The sequence below is a fragment of the Ascidiella aspersa genome, chromosome 4, assembly GCF_963924565.1.
Source record: "Ascidiella aspersa chromosome 4, kaAscAspe10.2, whole genome shotgun sequence".
Lineage (NCBI taxonomy): Eukaryota > Metazoa > Chordata > Ascidiacea > Phlebobranchia > Ascidiidae > Ascidiella > Ascidiella aspersa.
In genome coordinates, this window is record NC_139450.1 from 6060182 (window position 1) to 6074499 (window position 14318).

A 14318-nucleotide genomic window follows, 5' to 3' on the forward strand; every position below is an offset into this window, starting at 1 on the left:
TCCTGTCAACAAGCAGGGAAATCGGTAAATCCTTCACCACAGTGCTGCGATATAATAAACCCCTTAACAAAATTACTGCCAATAAACTGTGCAATGTTATTAGTTACTGGGGGCTTTCTTTCGATTTAGGAGAAAACACTGTTAAAAATCTTTACTTAGGTGTTTAACGATTTAACGTGTATTGTTATATTTTGTTATGTAGGAAGATCCAAGTGCCGGTTAAAACTTAAAAAAATGTTAAATTGATGCGATACTAAAGCATAGATTTGGCAGCAACCGTTACAGAGGCTCTTAATACGCTTATCGAGCTACAGTTTATCTATAACGCCTCTTATGGCCAAAGCGAAAACTATGCGCTTTCAATCTGACGAAGAAGATACAATATGGCGCATACCAGGCGCGAGGGCATTACAAGGCGAAATTATTTGCAACTTGTAATGCTATAAAAAGAAAAGGGGTAACAACGCGGGGTAAAAGTGCCATGACGGAAAAACGTCGCTCTATGTCTCTTAAAGACTTTGCCGTTGTTGGCAAATCTCGTCAGCCGCGAAGTTTGGTTCTTGAAGATCAAACTTTGTGTTTTTAAGGTAATCAACTGACGGTGACAATCTGCGACAGAAATCGACCAAATTAGAGGCGGGCCCATCGAAAACTGTAAGTTGACACGTCACGCAACCACGGGCGTGTCGTAAACAAGTCAACGCAGGTTTACAAAAGGCTTCCTAACTTGGTTGAAGTTGCCCTCGTTGAGAAACTTTATTGGCCATTTTCCTTCCAATCAACAATAGGACGGGTATTGCGATGATGCACACCGCATAACATTGTTGGTAAAATGGGTTCGCACTTGGAGATTTTAAGATAAACCTGTGCTGATTTGACAAATCTGGCTGCCAGTCTGCCACTATGTCGAACACCAGCCACTTTACGCTACTTTACTTTTATAAGTCACAAGTAAAAATCTGCTATCAAAAAGTTAACAATATGAAATATATAAATTAATGTTTAAAGATTTAACATAAATGTACCGTAAAAAAATACATAAAAAGCTTTAAAAACTATTTCGATATCTTTTCCACAAAAGCTTAACACGGTTTTATTGATCAATATTAGTTTACAAATTGATTTGCAACCAAGCTTACTTTCCTTTTCTTATAGTTCTGTTTAAGGTGGATATTAATTATTTGATTTTTTTGTGATTTATTTTATGGTAACGTTTCGCATTACTGCTGTTTTGATTTAGTAATTAATTGCAGAACTACCACAGAGGTGTATTTCTTGATTAGTAAATACGAAATTTCATTTTCATTTTGGTTTAAAACCTATATTTTTATCTTCATATTTTCGTTCCTTACTAACTGTTAATGCCATCTTTAGTTTTGCAGTTATTTAGGTTGACTAACTTAAGCCTTATGTTTGCTGCCTGCTTAAAACTACGTTAACTATAAGTTATGAACTTTCTATATATAACCGCCGCACATCTACAAAGCTACACTTTTTTTTAATTTAATAACTGTTAAAAAATCGTTTAGGTTTGATTCTTTGTGAGGTCACAATCCAGTTTTAGAATGTTATAATTAGCGAGTAGGCCATTCTACGATTCTAGTTTAATATGACTAAAATGCTGTGTTTGTCACAAAAAAATCACATTTAAAATAAAGAAACAGCTTTTAAATTGAGGTAACAACATTGCATCAATTTGGAATAGTATTCATTTAGTTGGAACGGCCACAAAAAACGTGTCAATGAGCCAAAGTTTACCTCCGTCTGTATTGCATATGAAAAAAATCAAAAACTGGCAGGAATGGAACATGGGTAGAACTTAAAATAAACGATAATAATATTTTATTAGCTCTTGGTACTACTATATTTTGATATGACCAGTTTTATAATATGAAGTTCAGATATTATCACATATAGAGGTCACCATAACTTTTTTACGGACAAAAGCTTTACAAAAAATTCATACAAAACAAACTTAAATGATCTGAATTTCGGAGCAAGACAATAAAGACGACAGCTTGAAAACAAAAGAGTAAAAACAACAAATTAGAATAAAAAAATTAAACTGTATTGTTAAAGCTGATAAATAAGTGTTCTTAGCATATAACAAATCATTTTTTTGTCGAATTAGGTAGGGTATTATTTGTCTAAATTACGTTATGTTTATGGGGTTTTACTGGTAGAACCGCAAAAAAGTGTATAGTTTATTTGGATGAATTTGTCGTACAGTGATCCATTTGACCACCAAGGCTTCGAAATAACCGAAATACACAGCGTAGCATATACTCAGATTTTGGTTGCTGAAATATAGTGTTTGAATTAAGTGATGCAGGTAAAATTAGCCACCTTTGCCTAAACTTAGGGATAAAAAACTACACCAGACAACAGTGGTTTTCTTATGTGCTGAGGGTCTTTTGACAGTAATGAGCGACCGCTGGCAATCAGCGTTACCTCCTGTGCGTTCAAGCTGGCGAAAACACCGACTGTCGGCTGACAAGGGCCCCATGGGCACAACAACAACATTTGTGCGGACGATGCTATCTCTTTGCGTGCTGTTATAACAGCAGCAGCCGTCGCCGCGATTTCTATTTATCAACGGAGGCCGCCGCAAGTTTTTGAGCCCTTACTACTTTGAGCGGCCGCTCGTTTCTAAAACAACAGTCGGACTGAAGCGATGGTAGGAAAGCACCACATTTTCTGTCGTCGGCTAAGTCTTCGAGAAATGTACGAGAAAGTGTAACGACAGCCTTTGGGCCAGGGTCGAATGACTGGCGGTATGACTACGCTAATTTTATCTTGCTACAGAAGTATTTTTTTACAGTTCGAAAACTGTAATCACTGAACTAAAGCAAATGGTCTCCTGATGCTTTGAAAATGCCGCACGCGCTTCGCTTGTTCAATTTTTTTCCCTTGCTATTTTTAAAATAATTACACATAGACTATGTAGGGCAATATTTTTCTTGTTATTCCTTTAAGAATAAAAAAGCGTTTTATAATAATTTTGGCATGAGACAATTGTAATAGGTTACGTCAGTGTTCGTTAAAAACTGTGGACTCAGTTGTCTTTAAGTCGCGATAATTTTTGTAAAATTCTAACATACTTTTATACTTATTTCCCAAGTATATTGTTACCAAGGCTTTTTTCGTAATAATGAGAATGGTATAAATCAATAACGCCTGGTTTAAGGATTCATTTTTTTCGCTTAGGGAAAAAAATTGTAGACTGGTTAAATGTAATTTCGTTAAAGTGTTTTTGGCTGCAAAAATCAAAATGTTATACATCGTAAATTTCAAGTAATTTAATCATCTACTTTCCGTTTTGCTTTATATCGATCAGGGTGGTCCAACTTCTTTTCATCGCGGGCCAAAAACAAGATTTATTTTATCTTGCGGGCCAATGTTTTTAAATTGCGATTCTTAGGCTTATTGCTGGCAAATTATACATAGTCTATGGCATATATACTAACTTTATGGAATGTATACCTTTGTTCAATTACGGTGGTTATGAAATAATTTCAACACCAAAAAGTTAAAAAAATAAAAATTGAAGTGATATTGCCAGATTGAAACAAAGTTGACTATTAGTTCGCGGCCCAAAAAAGCTGAACTCGCGGGCCAACTTTGGGATAAAACACTTTATGATAGATTAAAATAGTGACTGATGTGATGATGAAAATGAATAAAGACTTATTCGAACCGTTCAAAATGATACCTACCTCTGTATGGGCTTCGATATTCTTATTACGTCTTACTACAACCTCCAATCATTATGCTCCAAAATAGTGACTGATTTTCAGTAATTCGAAAATAGAAAAACAGTCGTTTAATTGACGTTTGTGAGAAAACGTTTGTAAACAGCCAAATGTCGATTTTATCGAATATAATGGGTTTAGTATTTTCATTGAAATTACTAAAAAAAAACGTGTATTGTGTTCTAAAATCCTAAAGTTTTACAATAAATTATTGTTTTCTTAATTTGCAGTTGCCTTTCGCTGTGACACAAACCTGTTTGATAAACGAAGTACTATAATCAAACCGTCCGTATCCCCAACAATAAAAGAAGCTTTGTCTACAATTCTAAATTTGATTCGTTACAGAAACTGCTACATGTTCGACCTTATTCATTTTCCCATGACACCCAAGCTGTTTGTACGACAGCTCGTCTGTTACCTTATTCGAAACTTTGTCAGCAACTGCACATAATGAATGATACTGTACAAATACGCAAAGAATCGGTTACTTGAAGCGATTTGACCAAGTGACGAGAATCAAAACGTACTGAGGAGTTTTAGACGTTCTGCCAAATTGATTTCATGACCAAAGCAACTTCGAAGATCTTGTCAAAAGGTCTACTAAGGTTTACATGTAACCAATGCCCATACAAATTAAAAATCACAATTATTTTAGAACAAACTCAAAGCCATGACCTTTTAGTATTGCTATAGCTGTATTACAAGAATAGTTTTGGACACGCTGCAGCTACAGTTTCGCGATGCCTGTCCTCGCAACAAATAAATTATTAAGGGTAAAATAAAATAAATGCCATACTAAGTATATACAGTATTCTAAATTGCGGTTGCATTAGGGCATATATATTTTAAGTAAAATTTTATTCTAGAAACAACATTGTTAAATTAGCCACAATCCTCAAATATATATTCATTTTAAATGCATATCGGCAGTATACACCAAAATTATATATACGAGAATCTTTCAAGATTTGCACTAATTCACAAATACCTATCCAGTTGTAATACTGAATGAAACACCGAGAACTGGGTGAACGTTATTCTACAACAGCATGTCAGCTATAGACACATCAGCCGCGAAGGTTTAACATTTACCTTCGGTGACGACTGATCGAAATTAGATCAAGTATATCGCGATGCACATTTCATGTACACAGGATCTTGCTATTAAAATGGCGCTCAACTCCCAAGCAAGAAAATGCACATAGAGAGTGACAGATTTACGCATCGAACTATGAGTGTAAAACTCCATTTGGGAGTATGCGACACTTTCAAACAACACAGTAACATGATGGGTAACTATATCTTGTCGTTCACTTGATTAAAACTCGGTCTTGGTATCAATCGTAAAAACAGAACACGGTTTCAGCTGATTTACGACTGGTCGAAATGCTGAACAAAGGTTATCAACAATTGGCGATTTAAGACACAGATATTACACGATAAAATTGATAATGGCTTCATGGATATATTAAAATATCTAATCTACATTTTCAATAAATATAATTTATATGTCAACTGAATACGTAACGACATCACCCAGTAGCTCACTAATAAAAAAACGCTTTCAATATCATAACTAGTGTTTCATCACAACGGGACTAAAATTAGACACACTGCAATCTCAACTATACAAATTCTGCTAAATTTAAACCTTTGTCAAAGGTCAACGATGTTTGAATTGTTACGTAACCATCAAAAAGATGCATTTCAATTTCTTGTTTTACAAAGGACATAATCTGATACAAACACGTTTAATAAAATTCTAGTTACTTAAGTTCAACTTTCTAAGCTGCCTAAAGGTATTAAATTCCCATTAGACTTCACCATTGGGCAATAACAAATAAACTTTCCAGGCTGATGATGCTGCGGTAGCCCCAAGTGGCGCTACAGGCAATTCCTACCGATTTTTAGGCTAAGCTATGTACACAGCTGGTTGCCGGCCATTAGGGACACTAAACACCTGAGGCTAGCCCTCGAGAAGACTGACTAATCCCCGTGCTAAGCATTCAGCGTCGTGCTCGTCGCTTGCCTGGCAGCCATTTTGTGAATTCAAAGGCTAAACCCGAGACGAGGCAGGCATGATTTTTTCCCAACTCGTCGGCGGGCATGAGACGTGGGCACACACGAAAACGTGCCCGGGCCGATATATGGCTACTAGAAATCCGCCTTTGTTTCACGGCTAATGACGCCGCTAGCCCCTATTTCAATATCTCCAAGTCACGGTGCCGGCAGCGGCGTTGGCTCTACACCCAGCACTGGGCACCTTCAAAGGCATAGTTGCGCTAAAAAGGCCGCAAACCGACCAGCAGCTAGCAGACTTCAAAGCGTGCACTTGTTTTTCACCGCACGCAGCTAATTATTGCGTCATAGGCGATTTTTGCGACCGCCTTCCAGCAGAACTTGTGGGTGGGCTTGGCGGTTTTTCTTTTTCGGGTGGATTTGCTCGCGTGAGGAAAACAAAATGTTTGAACAGTTCCACGATTTTGACGCTGGTACTTTGTATCAAGCGGGAGCTGGGTTGGATTCAAGTTACGCGTGCTTTTAGTGACAGCCAGATCAAATGGCCCGGACGAAGAAGTATTTGGTGGTTTTAAAGGTAGGTCCATGTGCCTATTCTTGGAATACCTAATTATAACACGAGTGCGTTTTACCATTCAAATCCAATACCTTCCGGCACTCTTAGATATTTATAAAAAGGTTATTGTGCATTTGTTTAAGGACTTTGGGACATTTTATTAGCAAATTAAGGTAACGAAATGTTATCAACTACAAACAGTTCCAACTAAAATCATTTTTCATGGGTCTAATGACGTATTTACATACAGCGGGCCTAATGTAAATTGCACAGCAAAACTAAGTCAGTGGATTAAACCTAATTCAATTTGCAAGAAGGCGCATTGCGTATTTCTAGCAACCTGAGACCAACGGAAAACCTTAAATGCTCGAGGGTCGCCCGGGCGAATTTCCTGTTTCGCCTGCACGGCCAATCAAGCCTTATCTCTGGAGAAATGTGGTTTCGGGCGAGCAAGGAAAAATTTAAGTTTGATATCTCGCAGCAGTCGCCTTATAGGATCGGGCAAAGGCGCATGGCTAATGTACAGGCCGTGTCAGCTTGCTTTACCGCCAACCGAAGCCATACATATACAACGCGCTACATCGGCGCTCTAGATAGGCAAGGCTTAGTCCGGGAAGTCACTTTGAGTTTAAAACATCCGGACAACGGGCGATCGCGCAATAGGCAACTTCCACAAATCTCAAGTCTCGTTCCGCCAAATGTTTGGCATGTTGTGTTCCCTCTTAACGATAAAGTAGTTTGTCAAGTGTGAAACTTACATTCTTCCGCCTACTTCAATTACATTTCCCTGGACTTAATCAAGGTGGTCGCCAGGCATGCCAACGTTTCAAAATAATAAACTTTCGCAATTAAATAAAGCGATCATTTTTGGCTAAAATACAATATATACAAATAGTACTTGATAAACAGATAGCAATATGCAACTTACCGGCACTGTTTTAGTATTGGCTGTGGTAGGGCACTAGTTGAGAGCCCTATTGCCTTAATTATTTGTCAATATTGGTAAAATTTTAAGCGAGGGTTTGTTATATAAACACCAAAAATACCAAATAATTGGCGTTTGCTTACAAATATGCTCCGGTTTATCTGCGAAAAATTCAAACCCAGAACTTTACAAAAATCTTTGCATTTGATTTAATTGCAAGGTAACGTAAACTATTGGTGAAATCACCAAAGTGACAACGTTTTGTACAGGCCATTCCACTACACAAAATCACAGCAGCGCGCTGCAGTAGCTGCGTTGCCGAAACGCGTCACCTTGTTTATAGAAGGCGCTTATCAGATTTTCGACTCGCGACGTGGGAATTGGGTTGGGGCCTGGCGCTGCCGGTTGCAGCAAGTAAACGCCGCTCCGTGGATGCAGCGACGAAGACAAGTGCTTGTGTCAAATTAAAGCGGCCCAGCAATGCAAACACGCACCTGTCATTCGTCGCTTTCAGCGAGCTGAAGACGACCATAGTAGCACCGGCACCTAGTCAAACCCGCGAAATCACGAGCGATTTCGCGCCGCAATCGAACGTAATCGGCTTACGGACGAATCCTGTACAAACACTCGTAAGATTATCCGCCTATATGCCCATCCCTGAGCAATTGAATATATCACGCGCTTTGCCAATATCGACTTCTTCGCTATAGCAAACCATTGCCGATTGCGAAAATACTCTACACACGAATTGCCTGTGTTTCTCTTATCACTTACTGCGCCTATCGTAAGTCCAATCGCCCGTTTGCGGCTCTCTTGGCGCGTGGCTATGTTGCCCAAATACAATTAGTTTAAAGACCTACTGAGCAAACTAAACTAAAACAGCTATGTGTCGGTTTCACTTAATTATTGATTTCAAACTTGTGATAAAGAATTCGTTTTAATTAGTTGCACAACAAGCAAGAAACCAAGCCAAAAGGCGACACAATCGTTTCTGGTCTGCCTGTAGGTTGCACCTTGAATAATACAAACATGACACCCACGCAATGTACAGTGTTATTGGAATATTCGTTTGTGCTACCTCTGTGCGGTTTTACCTGTTATCCTTATTAGTTAAGTTCAGTTTAGAACGCCGATAGACCGATACCTGATCTGTGCAGATTTGTAGACACTGAAAATCGAAACCCCTGATCGCTGATTTAGCATAGCCGCTGTGTCAAGTCTGCCTTAAAAAATTCCTCGCCTTCACGTGATATACGTGCCGGTTATGCTGCGAAATGGATGAATCCATCGGCATATAAACTCGAGCCCGCGCAAAACCAGAAGTCCTTTGCGGCTGCGGCGATTTAGTTCGGCGTAATTTCCATGCTTGATTTGAAAGCAGATGGACGGACGAAAATCGGGACCCTGTGTCATTCCCTGGTTTGCGAGACGACCACTCAAAAAAGCACGCCGCTTGTCGTGCTTTATTTGGATCGAGGGTACGACGGTTTTGCGACTGGGTTTCAGGGCCTATATACGATTTCGACAACTGTCGTATGCGCAACGATAAAGGTGTGTGTATACATACAGCTAAGCTTCAGCCGGTTCAATAAAGCGCAGTCGCCGTTTGCAGGTTGCCAAAAAAAAGCTTTTCGCCACTAAACGCCTAAATAATTACGATAATTCGGGGTAATAAAAGCAAAGAAAACCTTTACTTGTCAGCGACAGGTTTGATGTTTGTCATATCACAGCCCCTAATGAACTAATTATATACCATTGTAAAGATTGCCCCACTAACACCGATTTTGCAGGTTTTGTCGTTTACCCTGAGTTACCCTGAGGTACGACAAGTGCACATGATTAAAATGGATTTTTTCCTAACACATTTTAAGCCATTACTCACCATTTCGTTAAACTAAAAACTAAACGAATCAAATATGTTTACTTAACTGTTTCCAAGGGGTTCACAGCAGCACCTGCTTAAAGTATCATCAGATTAAAAAAATATTCGATTACCAGTTGAATTTCCGATCCAGGATTAAACGCGAGAGAATGGCGTGAACCTTCATGTCATACGACCCTATTTCTAATTTGATTTAGTGAGCTGAATGCACTGAGCACGATTGTAAAATACTTGCACTCACCTTAGAAATGAGGGCCGACCATTCCGCCCGGGCGTTAATAAAGGCTATTGTTTCTAGCCCAACTATTAATACTCCATGACCGAAGTCTTGGAAAATCTACAGGACCGGTATTAGACTTGGGAGAGGCAATGCGAGGTGCCCGCCGAGACCTGGTCACGTGCCAAACGCTAAGTGATACTAATTCATTGGAGAGATGTTGGCTTGTAGCGGAGGCAGGCCCGGTGGCGACGTCTTGACGAGACACCGCTAAGGCTACCGAGCCCTACTGCTGCCGGTTAACGATTTACAACCGCGGACTTGTTCGATTTGTCGTTGACTATTAGGAACACTGGTGGGCGTTTTCCTTGCCAGCGACGGCGTCGTCGGGATATCGGTATTTTAATTGCACGCGCGCCAGTCACCGAACTTTATTGTCATATCTTGTTGTGTTGCGATTGTTTTTTGTTGAACCTGTGGCATTCACCTGGGGTTGCTACACAAAGCGTGCGCTCTTACTTGAAAATCGCTTTGAAGTATAGGGTCGTCTCGAACAATTTCGTTCAGTCATTTTACCGGCGAGAGCTGACAAATGTTTGTAGGCCTGTCGAGAAATTCTTGGCGGCGGAAAGCCTTGGGCACTAAAGCTTTCCATGAAATGTAATTTTTTTCCTTTTTGCACTTGGTACTAGAACCAATGTGCTGTGTTTATACGTTTAATTTCTTAGCAAAAAAACCGTCGCTTTAGGACGGCAAATTGGGAAATAATGCCGGATATGACCGAGAAATATTCATCGGGCGAATTAGATTTTAAATGTCGACTAAAGCCCACATCTGATGTTCACAACCATTTCGAGAAAAGTAAACCATTTCAGGAAATACTTGGCGAAATCCTTGGGCACTTGCATTCCATGAAATGTTAATGATTTCTTTTTCGTTAATGCTACTAAAATTAGTGTACAGTTTATACGTTTAAATTTGTTTTAAAGAAATCCGTCGTTTAAGGACGGCATTTTGGGAAACAATACCGGATATGATTGAGAATTTTCTTCCTCGCGCGACCAATATCAATATAAAATATAAAGTAACTGCCATCTGCCATAAATAAATTCATAAATGCGTTAATTTTTGAAATCCCGCAAATCCAAGGTTTGAGAATCACCCTCTTTCAATTAGCGACCAAAGCCAACACCTGATGATCACGATGAATAAATATATATTCGAAACGTTCAAAATGTTAGCTTGTTTGATAGGGCTTTGATATCCCTATACGCTTAACTAAATCCTATAAACCACAATGCTCCGAAATAGCGACCACATGTACAGCGTATTATGATTGTTGTTTCCTCTAACCTCGCCCGAGAAATGTGAGAGTTGGAGGTAGACAAGCAAACGGCAGACAGCATCTCCTGATTTGACCTTGATCGCTTTGCGGCAAAACACGTGGTGACTCCCTTATCCAGGCAAACAACATTTGAGTTTTTATTAGAAGCAATGTGCCGGCATATTCTCCTTTTCACCTGTTCTATTATCCAGCTATCAAAATATTAAAATTCACACTTGTAGTTCTACACTTGTGATGGCACGAGATATTGCCGAAACATTTGTAAACAACGAAATAACGATTTTATAGAATATAATGGCTGTAGTATTTTTATTTAAATTACTAAAACTACATGTATTGTGTTCCAAAGTATATTATCCCATTTTTTTGAAAATCCTTTAGAAATGGCGCAGCTTTTTTGTCCTAAAATCGATTTTTAACCGTAGCGTATTCCATCCGTGTAGTTTATATATAGGCCTACGCCCACACTCCATAGGCGTGGTCTACAACTTATGGGTCGCGGCGCCATGTGGGGTTACGAAAAGCCTTTTGGGTCGCAATCACTACCCCCTAGCAGTTTAAATGATTTCATTTCATTCGGGGTGGTTTAAATGAGCGCAATGAGTATTTGAAAATGTTAAAGCAAATTAAAAACTCTTGTTTCATTTGTCAGCTTTAAAACCATGTGTTAATTTAAACTTCTAATTTGATACACATGCTGTGTAGCCAAAGTTCTCTGGAAGTATATAATTAAACGCTCGTCTTATTTAGTATAAGCTTTACTTATCAAAAAACAACCTGGAATCATACGAAAATGCTAATTCATTTTATTTAAACTGGGGCGGTTAACTAAAAGGTTGGAGACCACTGTCATAGGCTTACAATGCGTTATGTCTCTTCGTTTCAACAACCTAATTTGGACGTATAAATGTAGAGTCCCGCTTAACAGAAACTCAGCAAAGTTTCGCGTGTGGGAGGAAGGTATACAGTAGTTAGCCGCGTTCGGTATGGTTCGGACCGGCTGCTTGTTTCCGCGCTGCCTGATACAACAAGTCGAGGCCCGTCCGTCGGCTCGTGATTGACGCGACGAGTGACGTCGGCCTCGGCAGACAGCGCATCATTCGCAAACGAGCCACTACAAATGCCGCTAGGCCAGGTTCTAAGCACGCCGGACTTCGCCTGAACGCGAAACGCCGGTACAAAGCTTGTCTTGTTAAGGGCGAAGGCCGGACTTTATGCTGGACGGTCGGAAGTTGTTTTTTTGGCGCGATTGCTGTTGACAGTGCAAGCCGCCGAGGCACGCTTCTTTAATCGTCGGGATAATCGCTGATCACGCCAACGACTCTCTCTAAAGTCTAAATGACCATAAAGTACCAGCAGCAAATTTTGGCCAGGCCGTCCTGAACAAACGCACTGTTTAGTTACTGTGAATCGGCGCACATTTTTGTCAATATCCTGTGCAATAACTGATTTATTTTCAATAACCACTTCTAGTATTTTTATCGAACATGATTTATTTTTTTTGCGAGTTCCACAATGACTTTCGTCATGAGCAACTATTTTTTGCTCGTGTGATAAATTTGAGTTAAACATTTTTTGATTGTCGATAAGGCTATATTATAAAATAGGTCCTTCTATTCAAACTTAAAGATAACGTTTTTGCTTATTCCGTTACGAAGTTGTAGAAGTAGGCTATGGTTATAAAAATGGCGCAGATCTCGTGTAATTTCAAAAGTTTCATTCTTAGCATGAACAAACTAAAATAGCTATGTTTCGTTTTAATATTTCTTTTTTGTTAATATAGATATTTTCCATGCATTCTGTCCACACCAAGTTGTTTAAAAAAAAAAAAAAAAAAAAACTGGTGTATTTATAACCATTAGGTATATATTTTACTGATTTTGTAGTTGAATGCGTTTACATTTTGGTTTGGTACTAAAATGAAATGTTACCATAGTTATGGATGACTTGTTATGCCTATCTAAAAGTGATATTTAGCTGCAGCTTGTATATGGACACTTCTAACAAAGGGAAATTATTCCAATGCAAAATCCAACCACTAATCCCAAGAGCCAACGACAAATATACATCTCTCGACTATTTTTAGAGCCAACAGGCCTATATTTGTCGCGATGACGAGTCGCCTCTTCAGTCGGATTTTAAGTTTTGCGATCGCGAACAGACTTAAGCCTTGTATATTGGCACAGGAGCCAGACCGCAATGTGCCGAAAAGCCTGCCTGTCTGCTTGATAGACAACAAGGCATTGTTCGCTCTCTTGGGACGCTTTGTACCACGAATAGTTTTAGTTAAGTCAGTCCGTTATGCACTCTACACTATTCGCTTTATCTTGCAGATTCACGGCTCAATTGTTTTTGTTTTACAGGAACACCCTGAATACTTTCATTTATTTTTCCCGAAAGCGTTCCACCACTGTGCAACATCATATATGGCAGGTGTAGCCAACTTATGTTGGTTGCGATTGACTGAAATACATTTTAAAGACTCTCGATCGACTGGTTCTGTAAAAAAGTCACAAAACACTTATTAAACATTTCGAGCGTTGATTGGCATTTCAAGCCAACAAAGGAATTCAATTTGTTACGTCAAATAACGCTTTATTAGGCTTCTCCAGACAACAATTGGTCATTTTAATGTCCCGCTTGTGTGCGAAAGCTACTGTAATGACGTAACACATATTCGACACGATCGACCAGGTGAAATGTGGCGATCGACATGTTAGCTACCCTGATATATGGTAGGCCTAATATTGACTAATTGCAAAAATATCGACACTTTTACGATTTTTTGATTTTGACTGTGATTTTTGCAATATAAACGATATCTGCCCCCCACGTGATAATAACTTTCATTTTTCTATGTAATGACAACTTGGTACGTGTTAATTACAAAAGCGTTAGTGTTACACCAAGAAGGTGTGCTTTTTTTTGTTCTTATTTTTTTTAAATTACCGCAGTTCGAATGTTTACCGTTGTGTTTCTTCGTTTGACCCAATAAGTTTATGTTTCCCGAAGGGGCCTCCTGGTTTCAATCAGTGGTTACCAAACTTTTTAGCTTGCGCACAGCAAATAAAAAAAATGTACGCGGCAACTTTCTACAAAATAACAATTTTATAGCTTGACAATTACCCTTAATATATGTAAGGCAATGAATGCCCTAATTTTATCATTTTTTTGGGAAGAGTGCATTCAAGTGTTACATTTTGCTTGTGTGTAATGCAAATGCGTTTTTTTGGCAAAATAGCAAAGTGTCACTGGGCACACTTAAAAATATCTTGAGGTACACTGATGGTGTGCCGCGGCATATAAGTTTAAATATAACTAGTTTAAACATTTAGAAATGTCTCACTCTTAGAAATCTTTTGTGACCACAGTGCCACGCGATTCCGTTGGCCGAGTCAAAGTTTTAAATGCGCAAAAATGGGAAAAATGTGAATACTGATGAATTAAGGAACACTAAACACGGATCTGTTCATAATCTTCAGTAGAAAAATAGGGGCCCAAATAAATGATAAAACCGCACTGAAGATGGCATAAGCACTTGCCGAAACGTATGTAAATAAAACAAGGAATCTTTTATCATTTATTTGGGCCACTCTTTTTCTACCGAAGGTGATGAATTTAA